The 14,912-nt window shown below is 41.6% G+C and overlaps 1 protein-coding gene and 1 long non-coding RNA gene across 12 annotated transcripts in view; one reads left to right on the top strand and one right to left on the bottom strand.

The window, feature by feature from the left end:
- The window catches only part of SAMD4A (sterile alpha motif domain containing 4A), a 204,355-nt gene that overhangs the window by 110,089 nt on the left and 79,354 nt on the right, over positions 1–14,912 (bottom strand). The window lies entirely within an intron of this gene.
- Positions 1–14,912, top strand: part of LOC119239110 (uncharacterized) — a 43,739-nt gene that overhangs the window by 17,425 nt on the left and 11,402 nt on the right. For 7 of the 10 annotated variants that reach the window (XR_008550065.1, XR_005123750.2, XR_008550062.1 and 4 more), the window contains 2 exons: positions 5,032–5,209; positions 8,518–8,599. This is a non-coding gene — a long non-coding RNA (uncharacterized LOC119239110). Of the gene's footprint in view, positions 1–5,031; positions 5,210–8,517; positions 8,600–12,210; positions 12,401–14,912 lie in introns of those variants that run through there. The other 3 variants (XR_008550063.1, XR_008550061.1, XR_008550064.1) reach the window with 3 other exon arrangements.

The following is a 14,912-nucleotide window of genomic DNA, read 5'->3' as shown; positions in this document are numbered from 1 at the left end:
ACATCAGGAAGAAGACATGGGAGCTGCGTTTGGGGACCTTCACAGTAATCAGCTTCTAGCAGAGATCCAGGCGGTAGCCGCAGACTCAGCAGCAGCACTTCTCAATTTACATTAGAAGTAGACAGAACCTGGCAGCCTAATCTAAATTCCCTCTGCTGTTGTCTTGAACACTGATTCTGGCTCTTCCTTCTTTCTGCATCTCTCCCTGCATGAGTCCTTCCCTGCCTGGCAGCATGACACCTAGAAGAAGAAAACACACTGTGCAGGGTCTGGCTCTGTCACTTCCCAGCTCTGTGACCCAGGGTAAATCATTTAACCTCTCTTGCTTCTGTCTTGTCACCTGTAAAATGGGGATGGCAATAATAATCTCTATCTCATAGGGATTTTAGGGAGCAAACGTGAAGGGAGATGACACTACCAGATTACCATAGACATATTAGTTATTATTATTATTTATTACTTTGTCCTTCCTATAGTCTTCCTTTTGCTTTCTTTCAACAAATGACTATTGAATATCTGCTAGAGGCAGGACTCTACACTGGGAGTTAAATGAATTTCAGATATGTCCTGGCCTTCCAAAAAAGGAACCAAAGTAAATAGCCATAGTAGGAAAAAAATCACTGGTCTGGGGCTTGGGGGAGCTGGACTCTGGCCCCAGCACTGTCACTGACCTCTTTGTGACCTTCTCACCAGTAAATGCAAACACACTTGTAGGCATCTTGACTTTAATAAGCAATAGCATGTGGCCAGGCCCCACAGGCCATGCACAGGAAGTGCCACAAAAACTCCACAGGGAAGAAATCGTTTCCAGTAGGGCCAGTCACAGAAGGCACCACAGGCTCGGAGTTTGAGCTCGGCCCTGAGGAAGGTCAGAGACAGTAGATGGACAACAGGGGAGACCTTTCAAGTGAAGGAGGATCATGTGCTAAGAATTAAGAAGTAATTTAATTCTTAAAAGTATTAATTCTTTAAAAAAGTAGTAACTTAATTCTTAAAAGTATTAAGTAGTAACTGAGCTTTTCAGCTACAGCTGAGAACTGGTTTGGGGAAAGCAGAAGGCATAAAAAAAAATAATAATAAAGTCAGCTTGAGGGGAGGGGCTCGTGTGCACTTAAACAATTGGCAGTTTTTGATGTGGAAATTGTATCAGGGTGGCAGGGGGAGATATGCATGGTGGAGGCCTGAGGAAGCCAGAAGAAGGGAGAACAGTTGGAAGACAACTGCAAAGGGAGGCTTGCAGGCCCCGAGTGTGAGGGCCAGGGCAGGGAGGGAGGTGGCCCCCACCATGGGACAGCTGGCCGGTCTGGGCCATCTCTTACCCTTCCCATAGCCCCAGTTCTCTCAATTTAACTAGAGGATAATATAGGCAAGTGTAAGCACAGTGCCTGCGTGTGGCATGGACTCAGTAAACATTACCTGGAAAACAAAGTAATGGAAGTGAGAAAGGTTGTAGGTGCAAGAATCACTATTCACCTGCAAGTCAGTTCTTGTGAAATAAACCCCTGATTTCGTCAAGAGGCAAGGGCAGAGACCTTCCCCAAGTCCCCAGCCCTGCGAGGTGGGGAGAAGAGGAGAGAGGGTGATCCAGGAGAACCACAGGATGCAGGGAAGGCACTCTTCTATCACAGTGACCTGGCTAACCACACTGCTGTCCCCTGCGGCCTTCGCTGTCTTCTACAAAGTATAGATGAGAGAGAGCACAGCCAATGTCCTCCCCGGATGCATGTGGGTTCCTGAGGAAAAGAAGAGAGGTTCTACCCTCGGAATCTCAGCCTAAAGTTGCCAACTGTGCCCATCATTGATATTATTGACCCTATTAAAAAACAGGAAGCATTATCACTTCCACTGTCAAAATGAGGAAATTAGGCCGAGGTCACTTAGCTAGCTGGGAACAGCTGAACCCAGAGCTCAGGACTTCATCCTGGACTTGAAAGGCTGTTCCTTTCCCACCTGTCTCTTGGGGGCTGTTTTCACCCCAATCAGCCTTCACAAACCGATCTAAAACCACAGTGCAAAATGCAAGAGCGTGAAATTGGAAATAAAACAGGTGCTTCTACATCTATTTAAATCCCATTTATTTTTAATAACTACTGAAGTTAGGCTTTGCATGAAAGGTGAGAAGTTGGTTTAAATCTTGATTTATCTCTTGGTTGACTAGTAAAATATTGTTATTCTGTGCAAGTGATCCATTGCAAATGTCACACTTACATAGATCTTCTTAAAACGAAGTGAACATCTCCTGGGTAATTTCTTCCAGGGTCTTCAGAAAGTGTAATTTGCCAGATTTTTGCTGGTATGTTCCAGTTCTTCAGCATGTGGGGGTACATGTGTGTCTGTAGACAGCTACAGGGTTAATGCTTACTCTGTCAATCATATTTAAATTCTCATCTAAAGTGGAAATCATTTGTCCTTTTAATTAAGTGTCTCTGGCAATATATGCTCTTTACAAACTGAAAGCATCTGGCTCAGAATGGGGGCTAATGCAATCACCATAAAAATAGTAATAACACAAATTGGTTAGCAGGAGAGTCTCCAATATGAGCAAAAACAATGTCAATAAGCCCACCAGAATGCTTAAGTACATGAGAATACCAGGCCATCGATCAAGGTGCTCATATAGGCATTGTTTTAATGAAATCCACAAAGCTTTGCTGTCTCTAGTACTTCCCGTGGGTCCCCCCTTCTACGGAATGTAGGGATCCCCTCTTCATCTCAGAGTCCCATAACAAGGCTCCTGGGGTTTCCCACAATCGCCTGCTTCTTCTTAGGCCTTATTACATAGCAGGAGTGACCCCTAACTGTCAGTCTTGCTTAGACATGGATGGCTTTGAGTCTCTCATCAGACTTAATCTAAGACCCCCTAAAAGTCTCTCTTTTATGAGGTTTTACCTGAACTATACAACAGTGGAAGCAATTTGTCTCTTAAACTTATTCCCGGAGCTTCAGAGATACACGATGCCTAGTTGTATCTCCTTATTACCAGAGGAGAAAATCCTCCTGTTTTTAAAAGTATGGAAAACAAGATTTCAAGTTGAAATAACAATTCTTCAAAAATGTGAAATATCAGGATTTCAATTTGTTCAGAGTTTAGCCAGCACATTTTTGGATATTCTAGGCCCAGAAAATCCTCAGAAATCAGGGTTCATTATGTAGGGTCAGAGAGATGGAGATGGATGATCATCAACCAAGAATTAATAAGGATTGAGGAAATCCAAGCAATTTCACCTGGAGGTCTCTGTGGTCATCCATCTTTTCCGCCATCTGCTTCAAATTTGGACCTCTGCCCTGAGAGGGAAAAGACAATTCCATCCATCTTAGAAGTCCACTCAGGTGAAATGCCATTAAAGTGTGTTATTGTCCAGAACTGCAGAAAGAAACATTACTTTTCCAGTTAATCTGGCAGGCATCAGTTGTTCCCCATTAACTTGAGAGAAGCATCTGGTTTATGCTCTAGAATAAAATACCTCACAATCTATCAAAATTAAACCCTTAAGAGCGATCAGTGCAACAGAGGACAGTCTCTTGTTTGTTGGAGGGAGGCAGACTCCTACTTTCCCACCAAGTTCATATTCTGGAATACTTATCTTTGGGATCTCCATTTCCTGGGTGAATAGAAACCCAATATTCATACCTGTTTTGTAATTTTAAGCATTCCACGTTAGCATAAGTTAAAGCACATACATAAAGCTCTGTAGTTAAAGACAATAACCACCTCACTATAAAACCTTCCTGAGGGTTCTCAAATGCCTCTGTTAACATGTCCTAGTATCTACAGGCCTTCTGCTGGTTTTCCTACACTTGTTTGGACTCCAGTGTGGTCTAGACACAGCACAGAGATAGAAGAAGTTCTTTCCATAATGTTTTTCGATGAAAGAGAAAAGAAAATTGCCCTAAACACATTGGGTTGTAGGCACTTCAAGTAAGATTTATTTCACTACATCCCGATCTCACTTCAGGATAAACAGGTATATTCCTGAACTATCTAATAATCTAATACAAGTCACATTTTTATAAATCAAAGCTTATTATTTAAAGAAATTCTCCCCTCCTTCCCTCTCTCCCTACCTCTGGGCAGAGGTGGCTGGGTGGGCAGCAAGGGTCCACAGAAACCAACATATTTCAAATCCTTTTAAGTTAATTCATGGAACAAGTACTTTAAATATCCTGTTCAACTCAAGTGGGGTTCTCCCTTATTTATTTCAGCGTTCCTTGAACTAAACTATACTGTTTAGGGAGAGAGGAGGAGATAGAGACAAAAAAGGAGGTGGAAGAGAGGCAGGGAGGGAGAAGGGGAACAGGAGGAAAGAGAGAAAGTAATGAAAGCAAGAGTGGTAGCAAAGCCTCTATCCAAGCTCTGTCCACTAGCGCCGGTCCTTGAGGCCTTTGCGAAGAAAGGCGCAGGCCTGCTCTGTTCTCTGCCTGGCACAGGTCTCTGTGCCAAAATTGAACCTGCACAGTATGAGCACCTTGGCAAGCTTAATGGACATGTATATTTTACACAGTACCCAGCTGCTACAAAAGAAACTCTAATCCAATCTGATTGGGTTGACAGTATGATCTTAAAAGAAAAAACTTGGTGAAAGCATGGAATCATAAAAATGATAATCTCATCTCAAACATTTTATGCACACAGGCTATTGAAATAGATATGTACACTCGTTGACAAATTTGGTACAGAGGCAATGCCTTGTCTTTGAAGATGGGTCCACTATTTGGAATTCTCAATTGTCCTTCCTTCCATAAACCAGGAAATCTACTATGATTTTTTCAGGTTCCATTTCTTTAAAGAAGAGAACAAAGTCTAAAGGCAGCTGAAAAGCAATTTGACTGTAGAACCTGGCTAGAATTTTAAAACTTGTCCCCAGTCTTTTAGAGTTATCTTATTTATACTTAATTTGGTCACAATTCTATTTTCTTTCTTTCTTTCTTTCTTTTTTTTTGGTAAATTCATCATTAAGATGCCTTTTCAAGAACAGTGTAGCTTTTACATAAACAACTCTCCTTTTCATATTTGTATTTCATCTCTTTAAGAACACTTAAGTGTGTAAAACAGAAGTACAACTGGCACATGGGTTTGGGAACAAACAACTCTCAACAGGCTTCCAACTGACCTGATGGAAGGGGTGTGAGGACCCTAGAAAACAGCTGACTGGGCAGGAAACTCCAGACACGTGCTGCATGTGCCAGCGGAGGGGGCACAGCTTGAGTGGTGAGTAGGTTTAATGCATTTCTCTGTACCTCATCTGAAGCTCAACCAAAGAAATAGCTAGTGATCTATTCCAATGCTGGAAGAGAAACACTTGACCAGGCTGGACCAAGGGAGGGATATGTGTTGGTCTGTAACCTGCTGCCTCTTCCAAGGCTTTGAAGAGTGATTTAGTCTGCTCAGTTTTTATTGCAAGGACTATTGTAGAAACCTCCTGAGTTGCAGTAGGTCCTACATCTGCTGTAAACACAACAGAAAGACAAAGCAGTTCTGCTTGTGGTTAAAAAGAGAATAAACTAAAAGGCAGAAGATACATTATATTTAGTATGTATTATAGAAATATATACTTACCAAAAATGCTATACATGTATGAATACATCATTTAAATATAAGTATATATACTTATATATAATAAATACATTTAGAAATATGCATTTCTATTTATTATGTATAATATACATTCTACCTTTTCACTAAGTGTGTTAAGTATATATATGCCTATACACACTCACATTTACACTTCATGAGGTATGGAAGTTGACAATGTATTTTAAGATTCTTTGACTAAAAATTTGAAACTGTGATATTCCAGCTGGTTTGAAAAGTTGGCTTACTTGTCTTGGCTCTGTATTTCAGACCTCAGTCCATCATTTTCTCTGTCACTGCAACTATAGGGTTTGGATAAAAATATTCTGGATGAAAAAAATCTGTGGCTGAATCCAGTCTCAGTGTCAAAAAGTGAAAGTCCGTATTGTACACAGTGGCTAATTCCACTCTGAAACACTTGCAAGGGGATGGTATATTTAAAGTCTTTTCTTTAGCTCTTGAGTTTTATTTATTTATGATTTATTATTTACATCCTGCCTACTTCCACGAAGGATTTGAGGCAGCTTAGCTCTTCAGCTAAGCCCATTCTTAATCGGTTCAGTCACTTCTCCCTCATCCTGTGACTTCCAACTTCAATGGAGTAGTTTTCCCAGTGTGATCAATTAACTCGGACTCCTGTGGAGCCAGTCCTCCACTGAGCAACAAAAGCAGAGCATTCAAGTCTGTGACCTTTGCTTTGCTGCCCAGCATAGAGAGTCACCCGCAAGCACAGGAAACACTGGCAGAACTTCCCCGAGCTCCCCTCTTGTGTTCAAGTCCTCTTCTGTGGATGACTCGGGGTGTGAGACCCACAGGGCTCTTAGCAGCTCCGCACTCTGTGAGCTGAACTGTCATCACAGTTGTGGGGGGTGGGGCCTCACTAAGTATCCCATCCAGTAGGGGTCTCCACCAATATGTTCAATAATTGTACACCCTTTGGTGTGAAACAAGGAAAGGGCAGAGCCTCAACCTCTGCTCCCATGGATCTCCACCCCTGTAGAGTACCTGACTACACGGACCAAAGCACCCTTATTTCCATCTACCATTGCTCTCTCTGTGCTGAATGGGCCATCTTAGTGAAGAAAACACCAGTCAGCCACAGGCTTGCAGAACCACAGAGTGAAAGCTGCCACAAAGAGCTGCAGCAGAAGCTCCCCAGCACCCTTGTACTTGAGAGTTGTTCCTCTGCCCAATCTCACCACCTTCTCTGGCTCCAACCTCATGCTCTGGGCTTTTCCTGGTGGGAATGGCAGCTGCTGATCCCATTGCCTGACACTTTTTCCAGATAGTGGATAAAGTATTACATTCAATCTTACACTCCTGTTAGCACTCCTGGTGATTCTGCTCTGTGAGAGGATACTCAGCCTTCAGCACAGGAACATAGCTGTCAACATAAGGGACCGTCTCATACAGAACAGAGATGCCTTTGGGCCATCTGAAAATATTTTTCCATTAGTGGGGACAAATCTGGAGTAAGTCGTCCACACTTTTCCACCACACCTTTTGCAACCAATAGCAGACATCTGGAAACAGCTGGCTGAATCTCTGGACACCATCTGTGGCCATGGAATACAATGAAGCTAATGTACACACAAGAGACCCACAATGGTCAATTCACTAATGTCAGCACAGAGACACAGACCTGAAGGCTGGCCTGAGGAGGAAGGGAGCCATCTTCACAAAAAAAGGAGTGTCTGGACTAAGTTGCCCCAAGGATCAATCTCAGTGGTCTGCTGTTAGCAGTCAGTCAGAATTCTTTTCTAACCATCAAGCAAACCAAATCACACAAAATATGGCAGACTTTTGAACTTAGGAATAACACAGGCATCAAATAAATCCCTAAGAATCCATGATATGAATCAAGGAGTAGATATGAAAGAGACTTTTTATTCCATATTATTTTAATCTACTATATCAGGACAAGAAAATGTGTATTTATCCTAGATAAATACACAAATGTACATAGACCAAGAGATAGGTTCTGAATCACACTTTTCTATTTATAGCTCATTTCGAAATGCACCCCATGTACAGTATCATCACTGCAATTTGCATGACAGATGAGGAAACTGAGATGCAAAAAAAGTGATATGCCTAGAACTCCAGTATTTTGACTTAAATCAACTCTACCTCTCAATCTACCATATTCCCACAATTTATTAGAAAGGAACTTGCTGATCGAGTTCATAGGGGAAAAGACCCTTCAGACAACTAAAAAGATATCTGAATAGTGTGTAATTGATCAGTTTCCCTGAGCAATCAATGTCTGCCCACAGAAATTCAGATTTTAATAGTCAAATAATTCTGCAGCTAAAAGGGCCGGAGGCATACGCTTGAATTTCAAGTCTAATGTGAGCCACTGAAAAATCACTGGTGAAAAATTGTACCTGGATCTCATCTAACTAAATGGCAATGTCAGGGTGGACTTGTCTTCTAGGCAGAACTGCTGCAGACCTGGACAGTCACAGGCCCTGGGGCTCCTGCCCCCACAAACTTTCTAGGGCCACCATCCCCTGCCCCTCGCCAGCATTGCAAAGAATTTTCTCCCGCATTTGCAAACAGAAGGAACTTTATTAGCAAAATTATATTTGCTATATATAATTGATGGGACAAATGTACCTCCTCCAGGGAAGTAGATGGTCAACTGCCAACTGCCTGGGTTTATGTCCCCAGCACATTGTTTCCTGTCTAGCTTCTTAGTGGAGTCTTGTTTTCCCCCATGACAATATGGGTAAAGTAAAAACAAAGTCTATTTCCCATGTTTCTATGAGGATAAAATAGGGTGATTTGAGAATACAGCACCATAAGAACATAGCAGTGTACAAAGAGGCATTTAGGGTATCACTTAAGTCTTGGAAATTAGATTTGCAGGGACCCTGGGACAAAGGAGTGAGACTAACCAGGGACTGCTAGAGGGCCTGGCTCACTTCTCCATTTCTTCACAGCCTCCCGCACCCCCCAAGCCCAGGGATGACACCAGGCCACCTAAGTTCTGCCACAGTGTGTTGTTATGCAGAGAAGTCCCAGGTGAGTCTGCAGCACAGGTTGCTTCCAAACTCAATTTCCAGAGTTCAGAGTCAGCCAGCATGTTAACAGCTAGGCGCCCTGACCTTTGGTTTGTTTGTTTTTAGGTTTTATGTTCTACTTCATGATTACTACCACATGCACTCCCCCCAACAAAAGGTTATAGAAGAGGGCACATTCATCCATCTTTGTTTTCCCAAAGCACCAAATAGAGCATCCCCCCAAAAATGTTTGCTTTAGAATGAAAACAGGGACAGAGATTCGTCAGTTGATTATTTATGGTCCTGGTAAAGGAAGGCTTGTGAAAGAGTCACACATCATTTCCCACCCCCCACACACATCCAAAAAAAGACCCATACAAAATTAAAACAAAACAAAACCTGATAAAAAATGGATGCCATCAGGGGAGATGGTGGCTCTCTCAAGAACTGCAAGACTGAGTTCCAAACCTGATGCACCTCAAATGCATCACAGATCCCTGGACATTCTGGACATTGATTCCCTCAGTCCTGCAGCAGCTGGGCACAGCTCCAGGTAGATGGGTGACCCCAGTAAATGGAACAAACGTTAGTACTTTCTCTGCAGGCCTGATGTATAAGGGGCTGAGGGCAACAGCCACAGCACTGTGGAACTGCAATCCCAAACTCCTCCTTCCTATATTACAGAGAGCCAGAGATAAAATGGACTCCTGGTTCCCAAATTTCATTTGCTTCCTTGCCCAGTTTCTAACTCAAGACCTTGAGCCCTCCCAAGAACCCTGTGAGCAAGGCATCCCTAACTCATGGGTACATAAACTGAGCCTCCCAGAATCACGCAGCCAGCCTGAGGTGGCCCTGCTCCAAGCACCCAAATGGCCTGACTTTGCTCTTCCTCTACCCCGCTGGTGTGTAGGACATGCCTGGCCAGGGCTGTGTCTGATTCCTTGGTCAGATTCCTAACAAATGACAACAGTAAGAAATGAGTATGACAATTGAAAGTGAAAGGTAAGAACATTCCCATGGGGAGCTTGGAGAAAGGAATCATCAAGAAAGGCTGTGCTTAAAGAGATGGAAAGAACAGAGCAGTGAGGAAACACCTGTAATACATATACTGATAGTATTACTTACAGGAAGAAAATTTTAGCTGATGATGTTTCAGTTACTCATTAAACTACAGATAGGGGGTAAGTGGATTCATTTGCCTCAGTTGTTAATGTACCTGGAATACTTCACCATAAACTATTTTAGTGGCCAATATTAATTGTAATTTATGACTGTACGTTAAGTAAGGAAATTGAAAAATGATCACACACAGGTGTTGACACCGCTATAGATTAGATGGAATGCTGCATTCCTGTAAAAGGCATCCTCAATACCAGTCAATTTGGCATTGACTTCCACTGGAAAACAGTTGTTTCTCAAAGGGATCGTATGGAAGACTGTCCTTTATGCAGAGAGAGTATTCCTCCTATTTCTGGTGTTGAAATAGCTTTTATGAAAGGACTACAACATTATGTGGCAATTTTACTACTACTGTTTTAAAATGTATTTATGTATTAGCAATTATGTATTAGCAATTATCTCAAGGGACCCCTGGCTTTATTTCTACCTTGTTCTTATTCTCTATTCTTTTCTAGTTTGTCCAGTTTCTGATCCAGTAGTTTTAGTTACCATCTCTGGGCCCAATATGTTTCTTTTTTCTTTCTTTTGTTTTTCTTTTTCTTTTAAATGTCCTATGTACAAGAGAAATCCAAATGCATACCCTCCTTGATTTAATAAGTAGCTATTTCCCATACCATAATATTTGAATAAGTATCAATCATAGTTTTCATTTTTTGTGTTTTCTTAACTGTAATTATTACATGTGTGATTTGGTCAGCAACAGAGACGCTATTGTTGTTTTTAACATTCATACTTCTCAAGACAAAAGCTGACAATCCTATGTTGAATGCTCTTCAATTAACAAAAGAAATTGTTGTTGGATCATAAAAGTAAAGGCTCACTGGCCTAGGAGTTGGCCTCCTGGGTTTTGCCTGACTTCAACCACAGAAAGAATTTAAAAAACAAAGAGACCATCCCAGTGAGCTGAAATTTAGTACCCAGTGCTGCTATCTCCCCTGCTAAGCTCTTATCTGACTTCCAGTTATTCCCGTAGTCTCCAGTGGCTGCTCCCAGTAGGAATTCCCTAGCCTTCCTGGCCAAACTGACATGCTGGGCAGAGTTCAGGACACAGCTTTAAATGTGGTTTCCTGACTAACAGGGAGACTCCAGATAGGCAGGAAGGAGTACACAGTTGAATATTTTATGTCATAGTCATCTACCGGTTCTTAGGAATGAATACATCAACAGAAAGAACCGGAAGCAAAATATCATTCCTGAGAAAACCCCCCAACAACCCAGAGAGACTCCTGCCACATCATCTATTATGTCTTCTTTTAACAAGAAAGCAACAAACTTAAGATTCAGTCTAAAATACATCCAAGACAAACAGTATTTGAGAAGGCTAATGGTGACTAAGACATGAAGGCTAAAAGTATCACACATGTGACCTCGTGGCTATGAAAGAGGGTGGTTGGATGAGAACTCCCAAATGGGAGTCATGAGAGGGGGTAGTTGACTAGTTTCTATCACTACTTTAGAATCTCTGGGGAAATCATTCTCAGGTCTTCTACTTCCCACCTGTAAAACATGATGGCTGATCACTGTAAATCTTAAAATTCTCTGACTATCTATTATCTGAAGAAATGAGCAAGCTACCTTCAAGTGTCAAGGAGAATGGTGAGCAATAATACTGAAATAAGTCCTTGAGAGCAAAGCAGAAAGTTCCTCAGGGGTCTCTAGGTGCTGGTGAGACACTGATGAAAGGTGAGCAGATGGAACCAAACCCCGTAAGGTCTCCAGCGGGGTTCTCCCCAGAGTAAGCTTCCTGGCAGAGCACAGAAATGAAGAAATGGGCCTAGGTTGTTGATAACAAGGCAAAGAAGAGAAAAGGAAGAAAACAGGAAGAGAAGAAACAAAGAGAAGGCAAAGGCCTAAAACAATAGGCTCCTGCGAATTTCAAGGAGCACACAAGAGAGCATGAATGAGCACAACTGTGTAGGAGGGTCAGAGGGTACAAGAGAGGCCCAGGCAGAACGAAGGGAAGCATGAATAGAGGGGGAGGGAAGAGAAAGAGCAAAGAAGGAAGGAAAAAAAGAGAATCAGGACCTTCACCTTTCACTTTGACTAGAAACAGAATTTCCCAACACTCCCACCATTCATTCATAAAAAAAAAAAAAAGACGTCGCCAGCTGTGAGGTCCTGTGGCATGCTGCCAGATTAAACAGAACAGCCATGCTCGCCAAGAGAACAATATAAAACCATCTTCCATAATATAGTGAACACAGAGGCAGCCCATCCATATACAGAGGGGGGGGGGGGAACCTTCACAAAAGGTCCATAACCTTTCAAAAAAAAAAAAAAAAAAAGATTTTGGGCTAAGCTATCTAGAAATAGAACATTTTGATTACAAAATAAAAACTAGGTCAATAAGATAATGGACGTGATTTAAATGAAAATCACAGTATTTGTAATGAGCTAAAAATGGTATCAATATTACTGCAGAGAAGGAATATAATTAAATGTATTTTTAAACAGCAGCTCCCCGCCCTGCTCAGCCACCAGTACTCCTGCACCTCATCGGAGAGGAATGTGCTGGCATGCCACAAGTGGGTCTGAAGAATGCAGAGTTTCCGTACTACTTCAGAAGATCCCAAATGACACTACTTAGCTACATTCTTTCACTTGTAGATCACTGGTATTCATTTATAAGCAAAGAAATGGAAAGGCTTGGGATCTGACCATTTCATTCTTTTACCATTTTTACTATCTGGCCCGGAAGCAGGCAGGTGCAGGCAGAACTGCCATAGTTTTCTCTGGTCACTGGAACAAGCAGAATGTCAGAGTGTGTGTGAGGTGGATACAGATCCTAAAGGATTAGCACAGACTAGGAATTAAGAGAAAGGTGAAAGTGTAAATCTCTGGTTTTCTTTCTGTAAGGGGTGGCGTAGCCTCATGGAAAAGTCTTGACTCTTTTTGTTCTCTATGGAAGTAGGTTTACAACACTGTATATGATTGGGGAGAACAGTTCCACACCTTCTCAGATGTATGTCCCCATACCTCATCCAACATCCAAGGAGAACTCTTAACTTGATTGTAGTTTATCTTCTAAAACCACACATGGAAAAAGGAGGCAAAGAAGAGCAAGATGAATTAGATGTAAGGACCAATGCTCTGGGTAGTGAACAGGATCACTAACGTGGACACCCAACAGTTCCTGTGGCATACAAGTGTCTATCTAAGTGTCTATATAAGATCCAAGGCCTAGGATGCTGTTTATAAGGAAATATTAATGACCTTTCCAAAGGACATCTTTGGAGGTCAAACAAGGGTTATTATTTTTTTTAATTTATTTATTTATACAAGTACTGGGGTACAGGCCAGAGGTGCGAGAGGGTGAGAGATTTCATCAGAGACAGCAGGGAGCAGAACAGGCAGACGGACTGAAGACACTGCAGGAGAGGTCTGCTGCACCATGTGGGTTTCTCCCTGGCCAGCCAGGGATTGAACCTGTGCTGCAGAAGGCTGAGGACAGCTTCACAGTGCTGCGCTCAACCTACTGCGCCACTGGGGAAGCCCACTCAAACAAGGATTAAACAGGATTACTCCATGATGAATATATAGACAGTTTCCAAGTTACGATGGTCCAACTTAAAATTTTTTAACTTTGTGCGGGTGCAAAAGCAATAGATGATACAATGGAAACCATACTTTTCATCTTTTTCTGGCTAATGATACATGGTGGAATACTCTCACATGGTACTAGGCGATGGCAGTGAGCAGACATGATGGTGGGGGTAAACCAAAAATACGTTCAGATTTTCAGTTTTCACCTTTGGTACAGAATTAAATTTATTACATGAGAATTCAACTACATTATAATATTCAACATTATTATGAAAGAGGCTTTGTGTTATATGATTTTGCCCAGCTGTAGGCTAATATAAGTGCTTGGAACACGTCTCAGGTAGGCTAGGCTACACCATGTTCAGTAGGTTAGGTATATCAAATACATTCTCAATTTACAATATTCTGAACTTGGCATGGGTTCATCAGGAAATAACCCCACTGTAAGTCAAGGAAGATTTATATTACTCCTTAAGAATATATTTGGTAACATATATATGTATATATTACATATATGTTCCTTATTAAAGGAGATTGCATCAACATTTAGATCATGAAAATTTCAGAATAAGGTACCAGCATGACTACATATACTTATTAATCATTTTGAAGGGAATGTTTCAAAACCTCTTTATGGATCGGAAACATTCACCAGTAAGTTATTTTAGGGAAATTAACTAATATGCTTAAATTCCAACATACCAACCATTAGTTGCAAAGCATTCATTTATCCATAGGAAGCATAAGCTCACCTTCCATAAAGAAAATCTGTTAAATGACAACAGAAATTGTCAAACAAAAGGGAGATAGAGAACTTAGCCATTTTATGTTACTACTCATGTAATGCTGACCTCCCTAGGTGCAATTAAATGTGCCTGTGACATATCATTGTTAGTTCTCACTTTACCCCCTCTTGACTGCGAGCATTATAATGAAAGGTAAGGGTTACCTTTTATTAGCAACAAGCAGCAAGTTGATGGACACCTTGAACACCATGAGTCCCTTCTGCAAGTGACTTAAGGAGCCCCAGATCACTGGTATCTTGAGTCCAGAGAAATAAGCTACTCTAATAGATCTTGTGGAATTCTAAACCAGGAGAAAGGCCAAAAAAAATTTTAAGTATCATCTAAGCTCATCCTATCACTCTCAGAGTTGTTCTTATTTATAGTTCCTCACTATCACCAGGGCCTCTAAACCTTGAAATGAAAATAGTGAAGCAAATGTGTGGCAAGGGTCACTGCAGACTGGGTGAAACTGCAAATAATCACAAAGCATGGGGTTTGGTTGTCTGATAAAAAGCAGTCATTCAGTATCATTTTTTAACTCTGACCTTCCATAACCTCAGTTTGGAGATCCTAATAGAGGTGAAAGAAAAGAACTCAAAGGTCAAGCAAGTAAATAATGCTAGAAGAATACTCAGTGCAAGCATTGCGAGTCTGGTAGGGAAAAAATGGATTAAAGGGGAAGAGAATCAAGATGACAAAATAAGGTCTTCACTGATTATGAATGAGAATAAAAGTCCAAGATGGGGAAAACTTGGGGGGAGAAAAAGGCATCATTGTCATTCGCACTGTCATAGGCTGAACTTGGTCTAGCAGGGACTTTGGCATAGT

Source organism: Talpa occidentalis, unplaced genomic scaffold, assembly GCF_014898055.3.
Source record: "Talpa occidentalis isolate TD23 unplaced genomic scaffold, MPIMG_talOcc4v2.1 talOcc4.11, whole genome shotgun sequence".
NCBI lineage: Eukaryota > Metazoa > Chordata > Mammalia > Eulipotyphla > Talpidae > Talpa > Talpa occidentalis.
Note: the sequence above shows the minus strand (reverse complement) of the source record. Positions and strands in the feature narration are given on the sequence as shown.